Here is a 24,729-nt window from a genome sequence, read left to right as displayed (position 1 = left end):
AGCCTCTGGTCACAACATTTTCATCAATTAAAATGCCATTTGTGATATATAGGTTCATTTGCCAGCATCCTTGTAAAACAAGCCAGTCTCAACAGCTTTGAAAACCTGTTCTTCCACACAGCACTTTTCTTGAATAACACTTAGCAGGTAACTTAAAAATTCTTCTGCAGTCTTCTGATTCCTTTCACCACATTTACCTCAGGGCTTTATAAAAGAGAAATGGTATTCTATTCAACATAGAGCTTGAAGTCCTAGCCAGAGCAATTAAGCAAGAAAAAAATTAAAAGATGTCCAAAGTGGAAAGGAATAAGTAAAATTTTCTCTGTTCACAAATGACAAGATCTTATATATATATATAACCCTAAAAATTCTGTCAAAAAAAAAAAGCCCTGTCAGAACTAATAAACGAATTCCACAAAATTCCAAGATACAAAATCAGCACATAAAAATCAGTTATGTTTCTATACACTAACACTGAATGATACAAAGACAATGTTAAGGAAAAAAATTCATTTACAATAACATCATAAAGAATAAAATAATTAGAATAAATTTAACCTCAAAGGTGAAAGTCTTGTATGATGAAGACTAAAAACATTGCTGAAAGAAACTAAAGACACAAACAAATGGAAAGGCATGCCATGTTCATGGATTGGAAGGCCTAACATTTTTAACCTGTGAACACTACCCAAAGTGATCTACAGGTTTAATGCAATCCCTATCAAAATCCCAAAGGCTTTTTTTTTTTTTCGCCAAAACAGAAAAATTCACACAGAATCTTATAGGACCAGCTGAAACAATCTTGAAAAAGAAGAAAAAATTTAGAGGTCTTATACTACCAGATTTCAAAACTTATTACAAATCTGCAGTAATCAAAGCAGTATGTTAATGGCATAAAGACAGACATATAGATCAATGGCATAGAATAGAAAGCCTAGAGATAAACCCTCTCAGATATGCTCAAATGACCTTCAACTGGGATGTCAAAACCATTCAACAGGGAAACATGGTACAACATGGATGAAACTTGAACACATTGTACTAAGTGAAATAAACCAGACACAAAAAGTTAAATATTGTCTGATTCTACTTATGTACAATATGTAGAATAGTCAAATGCTTAGAGACAAAAGTAGAATGGTGGCTACCAGGGCTGGGGAAGGAGAAATATGGGGAGCTATTGCTTAATGGATATAGATTTTTACTTTGGGAGGATGAAAGATTTATTGAAATGGATGGTGGTGATGGTTGCACAACAATGTGAATGTGCTTAATTTCATGGAGCCACTTTTAAGTGGCTAAAGTGGTTAACGTTATACTTTATATATATAGATATATATGAAATTTTTACCACAATAAAACCAAATAAAACACAATTGTTCATAGATGTGATAGGCCCTCAAAGAACATTGTTGATGAGAATTTATGTGCACCCATGACCTATTGATAATACTATGTAATGCTATTTGCTACATGAAAAAAGAAAAGTAAGTGTTATGAAATCCAAACTTATATTTTAGAATCTTTTGTTTCCTTGTTTAGAAAAAGAAACCTTTTATTTCTTGGCTTTTTTTCCCCAGAAATTCCAAGTTTTTAACATAGTAGGTCTCTATACAATATTAAAATTTCCATAAGTTATAATCAATCAATCCCACATATTATATGAAATAGATTGAAAAATTAATACATAAAAAGGATGGGTATTTATTTCCCTTCCCATCATCAGCTGCAAGGTATATGAAGGACATATTTTTAAGTACCTTTGAAACTATAAAGTTTTTATCCACCCCATTTGCAGATGTCTAAACAGTCCTCACACATTCATTGGAAAAGGAAAAATCAATACCAATCTGCTTCCTGCAGCTGGATTCAGAATTGAAAATCATTTTCTTTGGTCTCTAATTTGGTAGAAAACTCTCACTAGCACACGAAACCATAATTGAAGTTTATTGAAATAATAATCCCCCTTCTCAAACATCAGAATAAGAAGCCAATTCAAAATTCTATTTAATATCAAAATATCCTGAAACTATGCCAAAATCTCATTCTAAACCCAAACTATATCTAGAGGGATGTTCGAAAATTCAGATGATGCTCTGTGGTTTTATTTTTACGTTCCTTCACCACTGCTAGTTTTGTTCTGTGATATAAATTTTTCTATACTCCCAAATGATCCAATTTTCAATGACATTTCTAATCAACCCAAACTCAAGCTGGGGAACCTTATAAGAAAGTCTTCATTCTTGGGATTTCACGTTACAACTTAAAACAGAAAACTGAATAAATAACAGAAAGTTAGCTCTAACTCATGCAAGTCGACTGGGCATTAAAACATTTAGACTTCCTTGAATATTTGCACTTAACATGAATTACGTACTGAAATAATTAGTGAAAAAGATAGCAATACAGAGTTAATTGTGCCCACTTCATATAGAGAAATCAGAGGCAGAGGAGGCATCATGCAAGTCTCTCAGCATCTCAAATAACACATTAATAGATGCAATCCTTTCTATAAAGTGTTAATCTTAGCTCATCAAAATAAGTTATTTCCCAGACATTTTCTCTGTTCTTTTTGGAGCCCTTCAAATGTATAAAAGATTAAGAGAATGCATCATAAATCAGTAATTACTTAAGACAATATAGAAAAAGCTGTAGCACCTACCTCATACCATATAAACTTGTCAATAAGTGATTTAATCACAAAATGAAATTCTAAAGGCACCACAAGAAAATAAGTACTCTTGCGTTGGGAAATGCCTAAGAATGGAAAGTAGACATTATGAACAACTGCGAAACCTAGGGTTAAAAAAAACAAACAAACAAAAAACCTGTGAAAAATCTTAAGAGGCAGGGCTAGAATATGAGTTAGAAAGCACAATCTTAATTCAGCAGTTATAACTTGTCTGGTTTACATAGTGAGGGAATGGAAAGCCCAAAGGACCAAAAGTTAACCCACCAGCCTATGGATCTGATCGTTCTTATCCCCGTGGCAAGAATGTCCCTCTGGAAATAACCAAATCTGGCAATTGTAGTTATGGATGTTAACACTAATAACTGTCTTTTCCTGTTCTAATCCTGTGTTCATCAAGCAAACTTCTATTTAGAATATGACTTTCCATAAACATCTACTTTAGGGAGAGAATGTGTTGTTATGGTGACACAAGTGTTCTGGTACATAAAATAATCAAATACCATTCATTCATTTATTTATTCATTTAATAAGCATGGAGGAGAGCATACGCTCAGTGCACAGCCCTAAGATTATTAAGTTAAATAAACATTAAAAAAAAATCCTAGTTGACACCAAACCAAGGGATAGATATGGTGGAGGTAACTAACATCTTGCCTTGTGATTATGCACCCCAGCCTTAAAAATGTTTCAGCATGCACACCCACGTCCAAATCACATATCTGTGACCTCCTACACTAATATATTGGACAGGTTGTAAAATGAACAAAAAAATCTAACTCTAGGGTGATCTGATGTGACTTCCATTTTCTTCCCAGGAGTAATCCAGTCATGGTCCTGTTCGTATTTTGCGCGTCCTTTTTTCACTCCATCTGCATCAGATCCCTTGGCGGGAGAGTTCAAGGAAGCAGAAGTGATAACTAGGACCCACTGGATGGCCAACTAAGGGTGCACCAGGACAAGTAAGGTGAAACGAAGTTTAACTTCTCTGTGTAGAGACAGTGTGAAATAAGGATGCTTCCAGGAATTGTAAAAAAAAAGCAAAAATTCAGAGAAGGGAATACAATGCCCCATGGAGAGTCAGAGGTCTTTTTTTTTTTTTTAACAAAACAAAAACAGAAAATTTAACACAGATTTTTACTAGTAAGCACTTAAAAGTTGAAAAAAATAAATAAGAAAAATATAAACAATATCCTTTGTGGGCTAAGCTCAAAAAAAGGAAGAAGGGCATTGGCCCACAGGGAAGGAGGAATGATTATACCAATTGTTAGGGCGTGACTTGTCACGAAATTTCTAGAGGAGATTTCTGCAGGACTTACATTAAAAATGTTTTAAATCCTCTTAGTCAGAAATTCTACTTTATGCTCAGGAAAAGTTTCAGGATGTGCGGAAAGGCTTACTTAAATATTTATTAGGTGCTAACTACATGCCAGGCACCTGTGACACACACAGCTGGGTCACCAAGATGGCCCTGCAGGAGAGGACTTGTTGTGTCCGGCTGTCGGCCCCTGCAGGCATGGCCTTAGCTGCAGAGCCACCTTGCCCAGGGTGGGTCACCCCAAGACTGATGGAATTGGGCTGTAGAGGCCCAGCCATTCTGGCTCCACTGGGATGACACCAACAGGTCATTTGACCTCAGGAGCCAAGGCAGCTGGGCCAGCATTGCAGCTCAACTACTCCCTCTGCTGGATGTTGCTTCTGCCTTCTCCCTCGCACAGGTGTTGATCCAAAGGGCTCACCCTAATAAGCAACCTGCCCACTAAACTCTGCCTCAGTGTCTGCCCCCGCCAAACCCCACCTGCAACAGCTCTCTTCTAGAAGTTGGGGACACCATGGTGAACAAGAGATAAAGATCCCTGTTCTTGGCACTCACATCTGGCTTAGAGGAAACATAAACAAATAGATGAACAAGGTAACTGCAGGGAATAATTAGTGTGGTGAAGAAAATAAAACAAGATAATTTGAGGAAGCAACCAGAGCTGTGTGGAGGTTATTTCTTGATTGAGAGGTCTGATGAGGAAGTCACATTTAAGCAGAGAGCTGAACGGCAAGAAAGGACCGGCCAGGCACAGATATGGTGGCAGGTGTTACAAGAAATTGCAAGAGCAAAGGCACTATGGTATGAAAAAATAAAAATTTAAAGTTATTGAGAGAGAACATCAAAGAATGTCTGCATGATCTTTAAGTGGGAAAGGGTTCTTTAAACAAGTCACAAAAAATGCAAACCACACAGAAAATTGAACTGCATTTAATATAAAGCGTCTGTACTACAAAATGTACTATAAACAAAGGGAAAGGGCAAAACCACAGACTCGGAAAAAATATTTGCAGTGTGTGTAACTGACAAAGAAGTATTGTCCAGAACATGTAAAGCACCCCTCCCACCCATAAGAAAAACAACTCTAGAGAAAGAAATGGGATCAGGGATTAGGGCTTTTTATTTGTAGCGCCAATGTTTCATTTCTATTGAAAATGATTTGAAGCAGCATATCTGACAGTTGAAAATTAAGATTCAACAAGATGAATGGGGGAGTTGGTATTCATTTTAAATTGGTCTCTGCCCTTTTTAAAGCCTGAACTATTTCATAAGTTTTTAAAAAAGAGATCCCATGTACCTGGAGTTTAGGGAGCAATGGGAAGAGATTGCAGGACAGAGATTGGATTTCATTCTGATTGCAATAGGAAGCAAAATGGAAGGTCTTACACAGGGATGTGAGATCATGATTTTAAAAGAGCACTCTGGATACTGTGCGGAGAGGGGATTGAGAGGCGCCAGTGTGAATGAAGGAGACAGTTGTGAAGCTGCTGTCACCGTTCAGATGAAAGATGATGACAACTTGATCAAAGATGGTAGCTAAGGAAAGGTGGACAGACTGTTTTGAAATAATTTTGGACTTACAGAAAAGATGGAAAAACAGTACAGAGATTTCCATATTATCTTCATCCAGCTTCCCCTAATGTTAACATTTTACATGATCATAATACAATGGTCAAAACCAGGAACTTAACGTTGGTATAGTACTATGAGCTGAACGATAGATTGCACTGGATTTTCATCAGTTTTTCCCCAAATATATTTTTTCTGCCCCAGGAGCCAATCCAGTCTCTCACATTGCATTTAGTTGTCATGTCTTCTTAGTCTCCTCCAATCTGTGGTAGTTCCTCATTCTCTCCAGTCTTGTCTAACTTCGAAATTTTGAGGAGTATTGGTCAATTATTTTGTAGAATGTTCCTCAATTTGGGATTGTCTGAAGTTTTCCCATGCTTAGATTGAGGCTGTGCATTTTTATCAAGAATACCATGAGGTTATGCTGTTCCTTCCTCAGTACATCTTATCAAGTGGTACATAGTTACCTTTTGCGCGCGCGCGTGTGTGTGTGTGTGTTGAGAACACTTAAGACCAACTGTCTTAGCAAATTTCAAGTAAACAACACAGTATTAATAACTTATCATCCAACTACCTACTTTTTTCAATCATTTTTCCCCTCTGGCAATCAATTCCCTAAAAAAAAAAAAGGATAAAATCTTTGGCCATATTGGGAGGCCACAAACAGTAATCATTAGTTAGAAAAGTCATGATGATCTTAACTACAATATTACCAGGCTTTTTGCTTCCTGACAATAAAGTTCGGTGAAGCTATCTCACTAGCTTCCTGCAAATCATAACCACCTTATCATGTCATCATTATCAGAAGAATCCTGTAAAACCATCCTAGAACTATTTAAGCTGTTCTTCATAAAAATGCAGACTTTTACCAAGATGTCCTTCAATAAGTGAATAAACTGTGGTACATCCATGCAATGTAATACTATTCAGTGATTTAAAAAAATGAGTTATGCCATGAAAAGACACGGAGCAAACTTAAATGCATATTACAACATGGAAGACGCCAGTCTGAAAAGGCTACATATTGTATGATTCCAACTATATGACATTCTGGAAAAGGCAAAACTATGGAGATCTGATCAAAAGATCAGCAGCTGTTGGGGTGGAGAGGAGAAAAGGGAGTGAAGGATAAACAGGGGAAGCACAGGGGATTTTTAGGAAGTGAAACTCTTCTGTATGACTCTATAATGGTGGACACATGACATTCTGCTCTGGTCAAAGCCCATGGAACTACACAACACAAAGAGTGAACCCCAATGTAAACTATGGGCTTTAGTTAATAATAGTGTACCAATATAGGTTCAATAACTATAACAAGTGAACCACACTAATGAAAGATGTTAATAATAGGGGAAATCGTAGGAGGGAGCATATGGGAACTCAGTACTTTTTATTCAATTTTTCTATAAACCTAAAACTGCTCTAAAAATTAAAGTCTATTATTTTTTTAAAAATGCTTTTCAAAGCACAGATAAAGCTACAAAAGTTAAAGTGAAAATATTTTGCTGGAGAAATCTGGTTTCTCTCCCTTGAGATTTCCAGTAGTATAGATGGACTTTATTTACCTTTCTTTTTTCTGAAGTTAGGTCATTTCTTTCCAACGTGTTGGTGAAATATGAGAGTGACAGGTCATTGCTGTGGCCTCAGGTATGGGAGGTGTGTGTACATTGTCACCGAACTGAAAGAGGGTGACAGCTAGTGAGATGTGCCAAGCAAGCGCTCACAGATATTGGTTGTAAGGTTCCTGCAGAGGCAGGGAGCAGATAGGCATTGAGACCCCACCACAACAAGCTACTGCTGTTTGCATGTGCCCAGCCTGTGTGCCAGACAGTGAGCTGAGAAGCCATTAAGTCATCAAGGTGACTCCAGCCCCTGCCACTGTCTGACTATGACTGCTTGAGGTACCCTCAGTGAAAACTGCCTACCTGTCCAATCCATCCTCAGATCTGTGACAGGTGCTAATAATAAATGATCGTTGCATGTCAATAAGTTGGGGGTGGCTTGTTTACAGAAAGAGACAAGTGAAACAGGTAGTAACCGCTACCATGCCTCTTACTCAGTTTTACTTCCATCTTCTTCCTAATAGATGAGCCTTTAATATTTACATCAGTTATTTAATAAATTTTAAGTTTTATCATTTTATCTATGGCAGAACTAGTTTTTTACCTAAAGGCTTTGCTTTCGTCTGAATGATCAGTTGAACATACTTTTATCTTTTGAAAAATCTGCTGCTGGGAAAACTCAAACTAACACTATGATCTAAAAGTCAACTGTACAAAAGTCTAGGAAAAAAAGACACTCCCTGATAATAACTTTTTTATTTCCAAAGCTCTGCATGGCATCTTTACAAAAGAATAAAAGAAACATAGGAGAAAATTAAGGCATGTTATGACAATCTTATAATAATTTTAAGTACAAAAATTTGTTTTTTATTGTTTAATGTTATTCACTTAAATGTTAACCTATTTCTTCTGTTTAAGTAGCAGTAAAAATAGAATTTGCCTTCTACATACTCTGTTGAGCAGATCTTTTAGTGCTGCTTTGTCACTTGTTCTATTCAGACAATTCACTTCTTAAAATTGAAAATAGCTTCCAAGTGCTGTTATCATTTTCTAACTTTCATAGACACTGAACAGAATGCTAATTAAATTCTAGTTATAATTTTCATATTTTTAATTAATTCATGGCGCCAACTTCAAAGTCTTATCACAACATCACTTTAGTCAAAGATTACAAATGTAATAACTAGCCTTCTGGCTCAAGACGAGGAAGGTTTTATAAAGGCTTCTTGATTGAGTGTAGAGCAGCCCATTCATTTGTACTCAACTTTATAGAAGAGTGGATGAAAACATGGATTTTATAGTCAGAGAGACCAAGGTTCAAATGCATTTCTAAGTCTTATTTCTATATGATTTGGAGTATGTTTTTTTAATATTTCTGAGTTCCGTTTTCCTAAGGTGCAAAATGGGGAAATAATAATAACATCTACTTCACGGAGTTGTGACAGGGATTGAATGAGATAATGTATGCAAAGTGCTTAGCAGAGAGCTTGACACATAGTAAGCAGAGGAAGATATTAACAAAAACCAAGAAATGCCTTTTGAATAGTATCTCTATACTATTGCAGAAGATAACTTGTGAAATTGCTACCCTTTTCTTTGATATTTCAACATCTTTATTTTATGAATGGAATTTTTACCCTCTAGACATAGCTTCTGAAAATGCTTAATAAAATATATTCTTAAAATTCTTTTGAAAAATTGAATAAGCCTGGGAGAAAATGAGAAAAACAAACAAACAAACAAACAAACACGGAGGGAATTCTCTGGTTGTCCAGTGGTTAGGACTCCGCGCTTTCACTGCGGAAGGCACAGGTTCAATCCCTGGTCAGGATTGAACTAAGATCCCACAAGGTGCGGCCAATAAATAAATAAATAAATAGAAGGATTATTTAAACAGAAAACAAAAAAAAAGACCCACAGAGAAGAGGAGCAAAGGAGAAGCATGAGTTGAGGGAAGTAGTGAGCACTAGATCTGAGAGATGCTTGGGGACCACCACCCCGAAGCCTGGAACTTCAGTACACGAGGGTGTGGGGAGAAAGCCTGGGGCCTTTGTAGAAAAGGGGACTGGATCAAAGGCCATTCACTTAGAGGCAGCATCCTGGGAGAAATATACTGTTAGGAAGAGGACAAACTAGGAAAAAAATAACCTTTCCACAAAAGCAGTTGCTGAGAAAGTTTTCTCTCTTGGTCTTTGTTCTAGATAGAGCTAAAAAAACACAAAGTCTTCCCTGAAAATTCTTGATCACTGGTCAGACCTCATGCAGGTTTGGGGCCTGATTCATAGTTTTTTCATAGCCCTAAAAACTGCTGACCAAAAGTTGTTGTTTAAAGTGTGTGCAAGTTTATCACGCCCAGGTAATGGTAGGAGCAAACATAAGTACTCCCTAAAAGAACACATGATTGAACACTTTCAGTCTTTCAGACTGAAAGATTCTCAGAAACACTTCCAACAAATGTAAGTTCACAATAAAAAATAAAACACATAAGAAAAGCCACTGTGAGTGAGAGTCAGCAAAAACAACCAACAACAGAATCAGACCTGCAGAAAAATAAGACACTAGGATTTTCAAGCACATAATACAAAAGAATTATGTTAAATGCGTTTAAAGAAACAAAAAAGTGGGACACAAGAGCAAGATACCATTAAAAAATAAATAGGCAGATATTTTAAAGAACCAAAGAGAAGTTGTAGAAATGAATGATGTAATCATTTAATTTTAGAACTGCCTACAATGGTTAAATAGCAGAACTGAGATAAGAATTAGGAAACATGGAGGTGTTGGACAACACTACACAGAAAGCAAAGAATGTAGACAACAAAGAGATGAAAAATGTTGAAAGCAGATTCAAAGGAATTGAAGACCTACTAAGAAGATGTAACATGTATAACATTTGGACTTCCTTTTCCATTGCCCCTGCAACACTAGAAGTGAAAGCAACTTCCTGCTATTGTTCAACTCTGAATTACTGCCCTCTATATAGCTTCTTTGCATTTTCATTACCTCTGTAAGCAATCCCCTGTAGTAAATACCCTCTACTGAAAGGCTTAAAGTGGTTCCTCTTTCCCTGGCTGGACCCAGAATGATAGAAATACTGCTTAAATTTTAATTTTCTAAGTTAAATATGCATGTTATGAGTTTAAGAGTAAACACAGGGGGAAAAGTAGAAGAAGGAAAAGAGCTCCCAATCAATTAAAAATAGGCACGAAATGAAGGGGGGAAAAAAAGAAACAGAAAAAACAAGAAAAATAAAAAGCACAAAATTAAAATGGCAGGGATATATATATTATATATATAATATATATATTAGCTCTTACAATATATTTAAATGGATTAATGGAAATAGTTGAAGTTTTCAGTTAAATGGCAGAAATTTTCATATAGGGAGTCAGAATTCAGCTACATGAAAAAAGGAAGAGACACGTAAGGGAAAAAAAAAAAAGGTTGAAAATGAAGGGATGAAAATAATTATATAAGGCAAATACCAACCAGTAGAAAAGGTGGATAGCTATACTAACATCAGACAAAACAGAAATTAGGGCAAAAACACTTTTGCTATGTTATGATAAAAGTTTCAGCTCACCAAAAGGATTAAACAATTCTAAATTCACTTGTACCTAAGAGCATAATTTCAAAAATATAAGCAAAAATGATAGGAAACGTGGGCGAATTCACCATCGCAAAAGGAGATTTTTTGACTCATCTCTCATAATGGATAGAATAAGCAGGTTTTAAAAATAAGTCAAAAAATCATGAATGTCATGATTAACATGCTGGATCTAGTAAACATGCATTGAACCCTAAATCAGGAATTGGAGAATATCCATTTCCTTCACACATGGAACATTTCTGGAAGCTACATCTTGAATTATTATGCCATAGTGGAAACACAGCTCTGGCAGGATCCGCTGGTCTCTACCAGCTTTACTGAGCTACTGCCCCTACTCTGCAGATTGAAATGCCAGCAGCCACTCTGGAGCAGTCTAATTCACGCGGTCTAACATTTTTCAAACTGTTATGCATAATATCTAATCTCCCTGGGTCCCTAATGTTCTCACAGGTGCTAAACAAAGTCTTCCTCTGCCCTTGCTTCCATAAAGCACCTCTCCAGAGAAAGCTAAAATTGCCCGTTTTAAGTAGATGACCAGAAGTGCTGGCCCTTGTTCACCCCTCAGTCATAGCAGATGCTGCTAGAACATGTCTCTTTGTCCTTAACATCACTCAAATTCCTCACCCTGCAAGTTCAATGGTAACTAATTTAAAGATGGTTTCCTGTTTAGTAATTTCCATTTCACGTCATCTCTAAAAATGTTTAGAAACCTGAAATGGGTTTTTTTAATCTTCAAATACACAAAGTCATGTGGTGCCTAAAAAATCGTTTTGAATGTTACAAAATTTCCACATAGTGCCTGACATTACAAGGCATGGAAAGCCCTCCCAAAGGTTATTATTATATCACCTGCCTTGTGCCTCAGGGTTCCATAGTCAAAGAGCTGGTGAAACAAATAGCTTATTATAAAGTGACAATGCTGGACTTCATCTGAGCCCTGTGCTCCTGGTAAGCGGTGACAGTTGAGAAACCTCCCTACCCTTTTGTAACTCTTTCATGTTTGAGAAATGGCAAAATGGCTAAGTAGCTAATGGGTTGACTACAAAGGACCACCATGTTCCTGCATGTTCTAAAGTAAGACCCACCTCCACCCTTCCTTAATGACTGTCATTTTTTTTTAAACCTCAAGTTTTCTCCCTCTGCTCCGAGACATTTATCACTAGAGAATGCTCTCTCTGTTGCAACAGCCTGAGTAAAATCATCTTAATTGGTGCATTTTGTCTTTTAGGATTTGATGCTGTGACTCAGATGACATTGGTCTTAGCCTTATGATCCCATTGCCTCCTACCAGGTAACGAGGCATCTCACAGCCTTTAGTGCTCTGTTCCTGAGTGACAGTCCAGGCACCCAAAAGTGAGCTCAGCTCCTGATCCTGTGTTCTGGACTCTTGTCCACCCATAGCATAATAAAGATTTGATTTGATTCCTTGTGAATACTTGTTTCATACCTGGTGCTGGTTTCTTTTGGTTTCACGGTCTGATCATTTTGTGATTTCTATAAACGTGTTAATGATTTATAGAGATCTTGTTTCTCTTGGTTGAAAGACAACAGAGAATCTGGTATGTTAGCCCTTTATGCTTCTCTTTTTGTCTATTTTGAGTTCAAACAAATTAAGAATTTGTATGTCCTGATGATAAAACCCTCTTAGATTTAGACTGGTGAGGTTTGTACTTCTGTGTTTATGCTTAACCCATGGCTGAAGTTTTTAAAAAATAAAGCTATAAGCCCTCTATTTGTGTCTGGTTGTATGTTCTTTGTGTAAGTACATAACATTTTCCTACCCTTTCATGGTATTAATAATTAGATTATAAAATCTTTAAAGGAGCCTTATTCTGGTTGGTATAGTGATAAGAAGCACTTATAATTTAAATATTCCTAAAATTTTCAGATATTAAGGAAATTGAAACTCCTCAAATGTTAAAAAAAAAGGTCTCCTCATAGAAATGAACTCAGAAATGTTTTAAGAAGTTCACATAATGTAGGTCTATCCTTGGCAAACAAGGCTAGTTTAATCATTTTGATTTAATTAAAAACAGCTATGTATTTTCTATTAGATTAGTGTAAGTATAATTTACATGGAGGCTTTTATTCTACTTGGACATGTTTTCCCTAACCATATGCAAGTTTGCTGATTGAATAAGATAACATTTCTTCTACTAAATGTTTAAGATTACGAAAAATGTAAATATGTTTAACCAAAATTGAATCACTCTTCTGACAAATTTTATTTCAATAGTGTCGTGGACCCAAAATGTGGTTAAGATTGGATGCTGAGGACTTCCCTGGTGGCGCAGTGGTTAAGAATCCGCCTGCCAATGCAGGGGACACAGGTTTGATCCCTGGTCCAGGAAGATCCCACATGCCACGGAGCAGCTGAGCCCGTGCGCCACAACTACTGAAGCCCGCGCGCCTAGAGCCCGTGCTCTGCAACAAGAGAAGCCACCGCAATGAGAAGCCTGCGCACTGCAACGAACAGCAGCCTCTGTTCGCCGCAGCTACAGAAAGCCCGTGCTCAGCAACGAAGACCCAACGCAGCCAAAAATAAATAATAATAATAATAAAAAAAAAGATTGTAGGCTGATGATGCTACACAAACACCAAGAAGGTAGGAAAAGGTTTATTACTCACAGAAGATGCCTTTCTGGAGAGAGCAGGGCAGGCCTCCCAGATAGGTCCAAAATGGCTTACAAAAGAACAAGGAAAGGAGATTGGCTTTCCGTTTTCAAGGTGGTTAGGGGCAGGGCTGGAGTGCAGTTTCCCACGTGCAGGCAGGGGCTTGCATGGACTGAACTCCTGTCCCACAACCCCGACCTGGGCACCAAAGGAGGAAGTACCTGGGCTTCCTGATCAACCTGCCTAAAGGTGGGACAGAAGGAGGGAGAGGGAAAAGGGAGACTTAAAAGCTGTCAGCACATCAGCTTAGGTAGACTCTTAATTATAAGCAGTAGTATGTCAACTTGAAGACAATTCCCAAGATTTTTAGGCAACTTAAACCTTGCACTGGTATTAACTTGAGTTAATCAATGGTTACTGGATGTCTAGATAATTTCTCAGGTAGAATACTGAAACATCGGTTACTAAGCATAATTTTAAGTTTATATATTTTGCCTCTTATTCTTATGATATATAGAGAGGGTATGTACTTGGGTCTCTTAAAGAGCATTTTCATTTTTGATACTTTGAGAAGCTGTGCTATAAGGGGTATGTTTGTGTCAAGGAAATGACAGTAGTTTTGTCCTAAAGTAGAAGGACTATTCCAGAATGAGGAGAGAAAAGTGTAGGGCACACCCTGAATGAGTATACAAAGGTGTGGAAGTTTTGCTGAAACGGAATTTTGTTGTTGTTGTTATGATCAAAGTGGCCTAAAATTTGATGGGTGTATTAGTCTCCTATCGCAGCTGTAACAAATTACCACAAATTTTGTGGCCTAAACTGACCCACATTTATCATCTTATGGTTCAGAAATTCAACATGAGTCCCACTGGGCAAAAATCAGAGTATCATCAGAACCGCATTCTTCCTGGAGGGTCTAGAAGAGAATCCATTGTCTTTCCTTTGCAAGCTGGTAGAGGCTGCCTGGAATTCTCAATTTACCGCCCCCCTGCAGCTTTAAAGTCAAGTGGTGAGTGTTCCTCACATTGCATCCTCTGACACTCTCCCCGCCTGCCTCTTCCACATTTAAATGATCATCATGACCACACTGTGACCACCAGACAATCCAGGATACCCTTATTATTTTGTCAAATGACTGACAACCTTAATTCCATCTGCAACCATAATTACCTCTCACCATGTAACGTAACATATTCACAGGTCCTAGGGATTAGGAAGTGGACATCTTCAGGAGGGGCCATTATTCTGCCTATTGTAATGAATTTATTTATAAGATTTTCAAGAGGAGATTTCATATCAAACAGTATACTGGTATTGCAATAGAATTTGGCCTTCTCTCTGTTAAAATGGAACATTTTCCTTGGATTACTGGTGTGCTCTAAGAAGAGGCTATAGAAGGTTATTTTATTATCTGTGTAATCTGCCTAGATAACTATCTGCCCAGATCCCTAGGGGGACTCAAGGTTGCCTAGCAGCTCACCTTTTCCCCCAGAATATGAAGAAGCCCCTCGGGCTGAAATCCAAGGACTTGATATAAACCTCAAAGGACTCAGCGCCACAGCAGACCACGCTTGGGCTAGATTTCCTCCTGGATGCAAAGGGAGAGTCCTGTCTGGACTACTAGGGAAGTCCCATGAAATACTAGGGTCATGCATTTTTGTATAAGAGAGGTAACCGGAACTGTGGACCACATCATCAAAAGCATTGACATTCTGGCTCCGGAACTTCGATAAACTCCACAAGTAGTCCTGCAAGATTTTTCTCCACCAATGTTTTGGAATCCACTGAACTGGTTACTCTCAGAGTTCAACTCCTGGCTTTTTATTTTGATACAACCTTTGATAATAATATATATCTTTTTCATTGTAGGCATCCCTCTCTGAAGATACCTGATCCAGCCCCTCAAAACTGCCGACCTTTGCCACCACCTCCCAACAGATAATTCAAATGATTTTGCAGGAACAAGGCCAACCAGAGTCCTCTCAAGACTATCTCCTAGCCCAGCTTCGTTCCACTTGGGAAGTTTATGATTGCCTCTCAGCTATTCAGCAAGGAATGGGATTCTACGTGTTGAACAAAAGTGGGGATTGACAACGTTGAGCTTTATCTGAGCCCGGTGTTCTTGGAAAGTAGCAACAGGGTCAAGAAATCCTTCCACCATGTTGTGACTCTTTTGGGTTCCAAGAAATGCCCAAACAGCTAACACAAGTGAGTCTGCCCTTGCAGATTGGGAGATAAGACCTAGCCCCACGTTTCCTCAATGACTGCCTTGTTTTATGAAATTCTAAGTTCCCTCTTTCTTCTTTGAGGCATTCCTTAATGAACATTCTTCCTACTGCAGTAGGCTGAATAAAACATTTCCTTAATTGCCTAGTACATTTTCTCTTTCACAAAAGCACAAAGCCATCCTCAAATTAGCTATTTTCCAAGCTGACTTTTGCTTTACTTGGAACCCCTGCTCTTGAGGAGAAATGTACCTTGGTTAGCTGTTCAGAGCACGTGGTCTGGAGCAAACCCCAAACTCTGGCTCTGACCCTCATACTAGGTGACCACAGCCAAGGCACTTGATCTTTCTGTCTTTCCATGTACTCATCTGTAAATGGGGATGATGATGACGATGATGATGATGGAATCTATCTCACAGGGTTGGCATGTAGAGAGCTCATAATTAGCGCCTGGTTCAGAGGCTATACACACGTCTGTTATCACTGTTTGAGGAAGACCTAAAGTTCACCAAGTCTTGATATTCTGAGTAAAGTTTTTCCTATGCAATACTTCTGAACTGAAATATCATAATCACCTTGCAAACCCAGGGCTGTAGAGCACATTTATTGTAGAAGAACAATAAATACTGAATAAATTAATGGATCGATGGATGGACGGATGTAAGCATGGATGTAAGGATAGATAGATGGATGGATGGATGTAAGGATAGATGGATGGATGAAGGAAGGAAGGAACTATGGGTGAGAGGGCAAGTACTATTATAAGCAAAAGATGACTTTTCAATCAAATATAGTATTTCTTTACAGTTAAATGAACAAACTGAATTCTAAGCTCTCTCACAGGTGTGTCTTTAATGTGCAGAAATTAAATTAAATACATTTCGTCGTGGAGGGAGTGGGTCCTACACAGACAGCTGTTACGATCCAGAACATTGCACTCAGTGTTCTGGGGTGAAGGCATGTGAGGCAGTGTGACCTAACTTCAATTAATGACAGCTGTCTCCAGAAACCCAATTTCTTCCCTAGGGAAATAGAGTATAAATTAAAGTCTAGCCAGATTGAAATACATCACTGTTCAATGAGTGCAGAAACTTGAATTCACACTTTTTGACTTATCAGTAAGACAGAGATGCTTTCAACATATAATCAGCCCCATCATTTTCACACCCAATCGAAATACACAGATTAATTCAGGCACTAAATGTGGGAAATCTTTTTAAACTCTAAAACAGACAGCAGAACTGTATGTCATTTAAAAAAATTGAGCAGTAATGTGATATTCAGTTTACGTTCTGAAACGAATCAATATTCCAGGCAAGTCATAACTCTTACTACATACTGCCCTCCAGTGGATTCCCATCAGACATAACCTCTGAACATTTGAAATAACCTATATATAAGCTTTCTTTTAGAAGTGATATTCAACCTTTGACATAAACTTTTAAAATACTTGAAAATACTAAACAATGATCTTCAAAACTTTTTTTAAAGAGACTTGTATTTAAATTACCTGATATCAAGGTAAAGTACCTGTTCATTTCCCCCAGAGCTTGACTATCCTTCCGTGCTAGTTTATTTTTATTTTGGTCCATATCATTAGTGGGTACTAAGCCTACTACTATGTAAAAAATTAATAAACAGAAACCTCAATTAAATAGAGCCAGGAGACCAGCCGTGGAGCTCTCACACCCTGCAACTGTAGCAGAGCCCAATAGGAAGTAGATTATTCTTTCCTGCCAAGGACTCAGCCAATGAAAATGGACTCTTTGTGCACTACAGCCCTCCCAGTTTTCTTTTCCCACCCTCCACCCCTGTTGTAAAAATGTTCTCCTTCTCTTGCCCTGGGAAAACTTGCACACGCTCCCCATGGTTGCAGACCCGGAATTGCTATTCTCTGCTCATTCTGAATAAAACTGTTTTTGCTGGAGAAATATCTGGCAGTCTATTTATTGCAGGTCAACAGCGATTTCTATCTAAATTCACTTTGGGTAAAAGAGAAATGACTTTGTACTTGTTAGAAGATGTTTAGATTAATTTCTTTAAATGCTGCCTTGACACTACTGGGTAAGCAAACAACTACTTCTCATTTTACAAATGAAAGTCACACATTCATGGTAAAGTTGAAAAGAAAACTTAGATGGCCCATTTCTGGTGACTCCTGGATGTGTGAAGTTTGATAACAACAAGATGACCTCCAACACACTATGGTTTGACTTGTTCCGCTTAGAATTTGGTTTGGTGAAATGTTCCCATTTTTCAGTGTCTACCAGCTTTCTCACTGACTCCATTTTAGTATCTGGAAACTGCAACATTTTCTGTTGTTTCAAAATAATACCTCATCACTATGCCGTATGCCTGAAACTAACACAATATTGTAAATCAACTATACTTCGATCTAAAAAAATAAATAATAATACCTCAGGGTAGGGCTGTTCCTCATAAGGTAATTATCTTCCTTGTTTTTCTTTGGTAAATGTTATACAGTAAACATTCCACAAGGGATCATGAATTTAATCCATGAAATTTCCTCAGGGCAGGAATTTAGGATGAATACTAATAGCAGGACTCTCACAGGTTAACTAATTACATGGAAAAGAAAATGACCAGGAGGACATTTCGGGAAGAAAGTTATTGTTTTTTCCTTTAAAGTAAGGAGGACTGCAGTTAAGCTCAACTTCCCTTAAATGTACATATAAAATATTAAATCATCTAGCAAAAACTAGCCTCTTTCTAGTTGGTAAAAGACCTTTTTAGAAGCAGGTTTTAAAAATATTGCTCTAGTAGTAATTCACCAGATTACTGGACACTGCAAATGTGCTTGCTGTCTAATGAAACTGAAATAACACAGCCCTTTAAGTCATGCTATTTGAGTTTATTTTGAATACACTTTTACATCCTGTTTGCTTATCAAAATATTCCCTCAATATCCACAAAACTGAATATAGAAAATTGTCTGTTTAGCTTATAATAATAACCTCAATTATATTTTAAATATGCCACAAGCAAACTTTGAGATAAATCTCTTTACAGAACGCTTTGACAAAAAAGACGAAGTTGATTAAGACGAGCTCGTGAAAGCGACTGACTAAATTTGACTCTAGTATAATTTTTACATATTCAACATATATTCACTTATTTATTCTCTGGCTCTCCAAATATCTGTTGAGCATCTACTACACACCAGAAAATATATAATATATGGAGGATTCAAACATGAACAAGACAAGGTCCTCACGAACAGGAGTCCAACACTCAGTGGCAAAGTCAGATGGGTAAATAGATAATTAAAATACAATATAGTTAAGTGTTGTCATAGAGACATGCAGAAATTATTATGAGAACGCAGAGGGAATCTATAACTGCTAGTGGGGACAGTTGACAGAAACAGCATTATTTGTGTTTTAAAAGATAAGTGAGTTTATTGAGAACACAAACTGCGTCAAGGTTCCTCCAAATGCAAACACGGCCAGGCACAGAAAAGGCTGGCTAGGGAAGGAAACTACAAATAGCTCTGTTTGGTTTGAGGCTGCACAGCCTGTAGGGGGAGGGGACAGTTACAGGATTGGCAGGGGTCTTAACATTTTTCCACAGGTGCTTTGGAAAGTTAATGGAAAGGTTGAAGGATTGTAAGCAGGATAATGGCACAATCAGATTTAAATTTTAGCAAGTGTACTCTGGTGGGGAGAGATTGTGAGGGACACTTCTTTAGCAGCAGGTAAGCCAATTAAGAGGACTGGAGGTTATCCAAATGTGAGATGATGAGAAATGCAAAGCTAAGACAATAAATCCAATAAAATGTCTTTAAAAACTTACATTAAAACCTCTTTCCAGATTTTTATAAATTCTCCAAAGTGAATGTTTGTATAAATCATATCCAATTGTTTCTAAGAAAACATAGGCGGTAAGCTCTTTGACATTGGTCTTGGCAATGATTTTTTGTATTTGACACCAAAAGCAAAAGCAACAAAAGCAAAAATAAACCAGTTGGACTACATCAAGTCGAAAAGCTTCTGCACAACAAAATAAACCATCAAAAAATGGAAAGGCAACCTACTGAATGGCAGAAAATATCTGCAAATCATATGTCTGAGAAGCAGTTAATATCCAAAATATATAAAGAACTCATTCAACTCAGTAGCAATAAAATCCAAAATATCCAATTTAAAAATGGGCAGAAGGATCTGAACAGACATTTTTCCGAAGAAGACATACAGGTGGCCAACAGGTACATGAAAAGATGCTCAACATCGCTAATCATCATGGAGAAGCCAATCAAAATGACAATGACATATCACCTCACACCTGTCAGAATGGCTATTATCAAAAAAGACTAGAAATAACAAGTGTTGGGGAGGATATGGAGAAAAGGGAACCCTTGTGCATTGTTGGTGGGAATGAAAATTGAAAAACAGTATGGACATTCATCAAAAAATGCAAAAATAAAATTACCATATGATCCAGCAATTACACTTTGGGGTATTTATCCAAAGAAAATGAAAACACTAGCTCAGAAAGATATCTGCACCCCCATGTCATAGCAGCATTACTTACAATAGCCGAGATATGGAAACAACCTAAGTGTCCATTGACAGATGAATGGATAAAGAAGATGTAGTGTGTGTGTGTGTGTGTGTGTGTGTGTGTGTGTGTACACACATATACATACAATGGAGTATTACTCAGCCATAAAAAAGAATGAAATCTTGCCATTTACAACAACATGGATGGACCCTGAGGGCATTATGCTAAGTAGAAACAGTCTCACAGAGAAAGACAAAAACTGTATGATCTCTCTTATACGTGGAATCTAAAAAAAAAAAAAAAAAAAAAAAAAGTTCACAGATTAGTGATTGCCAGAGGCAGGGGTTAGGGAGTCCGTGAAATGGGTAAAGGGAGCTAAAATGTACAAACTCCCAGTTGTAAAATAAATAAGTCCTGGGGATGTCACTTACAGCATGGTGACTGTAGTCAATAATACTGTACTGTATATTTGAAAGTTGCTGAGAGAGTAGATCTTAAAAGTTCTTGTCCCAATAAAAACATTCTGTAACTAAGTGTGGTGACAGTTGTTAACTAGACTTATTATAGTGATATTTCACAATGAGTACAAATACTGAATCATTATGTTGCATACCTGAAACGAATATAATATTGTGTGTCAAATATAGCTCAATTTTTAAAAATGGTTTCTTCGGTGAAAAATGTTTTAAGAGTGAATTTCTAATCAGAAATATGACCACATATCATTAATATAAGCAGTTGTTACTTTTATTTGCTCATTTTTTCCTTTCTTGTAGGGTATCATTCTGTACACCTATTTGCATCTACTCATGTCTCTAATCTGTCAAATCTATAATCAGATCTGAATCTTGCCTTCTCAAGTACATCCCATCATTTCTAGGTTATTTTAGTCATTTCAAAGCATTATTCATGAGCCAAAAGAAATCTCTGAAATAAAAATTAGTGGAAGGAATGAATGGACCAAAAAAAAAAAAACAAGTGGCAAGAGACAATGACAGACACTCAGGATAATACATGGGTATGTCCACAATGACTGAGATCTAGAACACAGTGCACTCATCCTTAATTAGATGGAGCCAACCTGAGAATCATTTCTAAAAGCACTTCACTCCTGAGCCAAAAATAAAATTCAAATGAACCCTATTTCAATATTTAAATGAAATTGTATTGGAGGGAAAATAAAAACAAACAAGCTCTTTATACTCTATATGACAGCTGAACTCGATATTAGTATGGCAAAGTTAAGCAAGCATGCTTAGTTTATGGAAAAAAGTCCGAACTTGGGCATGGCATCATGACCCACAGGCCCTTGGGCCTGCATCACCAACTGGGTGAAGAAACCTTTCTTTCCAGAGCCTTCTGGGGGCGAAGCACTCCTCAGCCACTAGCTGGCTATGGGTCCTTGGACACATTATTTTCTAGTTTCTTCCTGTAACAGGGTTTCATGGCACCACTGACAGTCTGGGCGAGACAGTTCTTTGTTGCAGGGGACAGTCTGGAATCTAATCCCAGGTTAAGTTTAGCCAAGCGATTCTGAGTTTATTTCCTCTAGAGTGAGGGCAAACTCCCGCCTACGTATGTTCAGCCTTGTTTCTCTCTGGTGACGATCTACACACATTATATATATATATATGATCTCCACATTACAGACACCATGTACCCAGGTGAATTCTTTGCAGTGAAAACCAATACTTCCCAAAGAATTAAACGTCTGCAAGAATAGCACTCCAGCTAAAACAAAAGGAGTCCACGTTACGAAGAAAATGTCTAGGTTTTTACTCTTAAATGTCTGCATTCGAGTCACTTTACAATTTCCTTAAGAATAGTAGAGTGGATTATTATTGTTTTACCTGAAGAGTCCAGTATTGTCCACAGAAACAAATTCCCAGTCCAAGTTCAAGTTTGGCTCTTTTGCCAGGCAGTAACCATGGACAGGCGAGTTTGAAGTCAGAGTTTGCCTTAACTTCTACCATCAACAGACTGTATGCTCCTCTGGTTCATTGGTTGATTTTGGGAACAGAGTTTTGGTCTGAGCATCTTGCTACAAATGTAAATTTTACCCTTTTTTGTGTATTTTAAAATTTGAACCACATATTAATTTTGGCTTCTTTTTAAGTCTTGCAAGCTACGAAGCCACATATGATTGCCAATGTCATGTAAGAAAGCTCCAGGCTCCACTGTTATAGGATTACTTTTGCTTCCTTTAGTCACATTTTCCAACTTTTGCCCAATTGGAAAATGTCTTGAGCTTTTGTTTCATTGTAACATCTTCTCTATTATTACTTGCTCTGGGAGAACTGCCAGAGCTAAAAGATGGCATAAAAAGACGGAGAGAGAGAGAGAGTTATTTATCAAAAAAATGAAGATTTGTATTCGCCCTCCCAGTTTCTAAAATGCATTTTTAAATAAAATATGTAGAATTTAAAGCATAAGTAAATAAATAAACAAACAAAGGGACTTGTGTGGCCAAAGATGCAGCTGAGGGATTCCAAAATTCCTCCCAAGATGTCATGTGCTGTCGGCCGCTAGTCCTTCATATATAGCTTCAAGTGGTGGAAGAACCCACTCAGAGGGAGCTAAGCCATGCAGGAAGCAGGGGAAGGTATTTAAATGTCTTCTTTTGTGCCAAGCACCATTTCTCTAGACAGAGCCACTCAGACATCTCCACGTGGTGTAATCAACTGGGTAAATAGAAAAGTCTCAGAGAGCTATAGATATTCATCTGTCTGCTCTTGTCAAGAATAGCAGTGTTAACAATTGTAACCCAAAGTCCACTCCAAACTTTATGAAATATCGATAGTCTCAGTAAGCAGACAAATAACCCTTGCCTAGTTACTCATCCTGATAACCATGTGCAGATTTTGCCCAAAATAGGAATACTTAGTTTCCAGCAAATCTAGCTAGCGCCCACCTCTGTACATGGAGACTCAATTGACAAAATGGGATGAGTTTTCAGGTACAAATAAGAGTCTCCTCGCCCAAATACCTCTGGTACCCTTCTCCCAGGCATTTAGCTTTCATTTATTTGGGGTGAGGGACTTCTTTATCTGCAAAGGGGGAGTAGCAATAGGTACTCAGCTCTTTACCAACAAGACAGTGAGATGAGGTGTACTTGGAAGAGCAGAAACTTTATGGGCTAGGCACTGGTGAAGGAGGAGAAGAAGGTAACCTAACAAGACTGTAGGCAAATGTTGAAGATAAGCTTGTTCACCACACAACTTTTACAAGGGCTACTCCATTCCAATTCCCGTGATTTACTTCTTCTTACTTTTAAAGTTAAAATTGTGGGCACTCAACCATATTGACCATGTTCTACTGATCAGGTCTACTGCTAACTCTATAATTCATCACTTGAAAGGAATAGTTAGAATATTTTTATAGCCACCAGCAGCATTAAGGATTCAAATGGTCTGCCACCTGAAACTGTTATAGAGCTTGGAGTGTGTAACACCCCAATGAGATTCCAAAATTCATTATTTATTATTATTTTTCTGCAAGAAATGAAAAATATCATTTTTATTAAGACAAAGTCATTTTCTCTTAGCATTTGATTCAGGATCTATTTCCCATTGAAGCTTGATTCAGAGACAGACATCGCTTCTGAGAATTTTCAGGTATCACGATATCAAAATATTACCTTTTCAACGGAAATCAGAAATAATATTGTTTCTAGGAGATAAAAGACCCTAAAACAATAAAGTGAAGAATTCCAGTTATTAATATGCTCATGTACCAAGGGCTTTGCACATGGCAGAGACTTTAGTCACCCTCAATATCCATGATATACTTCTCGCATAATATTAGTAATAGAATTCAACCTTCTAAACTGAGATAGTAACTGTCCAATTGAAGGCTACAATTTTAAGACTATACTTGCAGCAAAAGTGTGAAATATGACTAACTTCTAGCCAAGAGTGCTTGAGTGGAAATGATAGGTACCACATCCAGGTCTTGCCCTTAAAGGACAAGCCACACCACCCACTTTCCCTTCACCACTGGGTGGGAAGTGGGCATAGTCATCTTAGACCACAGGTGGAAACTGAATGTCGACAATTGTCAAGCAACAAGGTAGGAGCCCGAACTCTGAGGATCCTGCAGCCACTGCACCAAGCCTGAACTGCACATTAGCACATCTGCATTACAGAGAAATAACTTTTCATCTTGTTTAAGCGACTATTATTTTGGTTCTGTCATTAGCCAAACCAACTTCCTAATAGACCACTCCATCTTCAGAACAATCCTAAAAGGGAAATGTTATTATCTCCATCTTACAAATGAGGAAATTTTTAAAAACCTACCAAGTTTCTATGACCAGAAAAGTCACAACACCTTAGAGGGGGCCAGGAGATAGCTGCTCCTACTGCTAACCCAACTGTCACTAAGCTGCTTCACATCATAAAGGTGACAATTTGAAGGCAAAGTGTACCCAGAACCTCAGCTGCAAAGGAATCTGGGAAATGTAGTTTTTACCCTTCCAGAGCCTCTCCTCCTTACGGGGGAAGATATAGAAGGAAATAGAGATGAATGCACAGAGAACATTAGAAGAGATGATCTCTAAGAATCCTGGCCCCACTTCTTACTTGCTATGTGTCCTTGGGTAAGTTACTTAACCTATCTGTGCC

This window comes from Orcinus orca, chromosome 17, assembly GCF_937001465.1.
Source record: "Orcinus orca chromosome 17, mOrcOrc1.1, whole genome shotgun sequence".
NCBI classification, from domain to species: domain Eukaryota; kingdom Metazoa; phylum Chordata; class Mammalia; order Artiodactyla; family Delphinidae; genus Orcinus; species Orcinus orca.
This window is presented reverse-complemented; position numbering follows the sequence as displayed.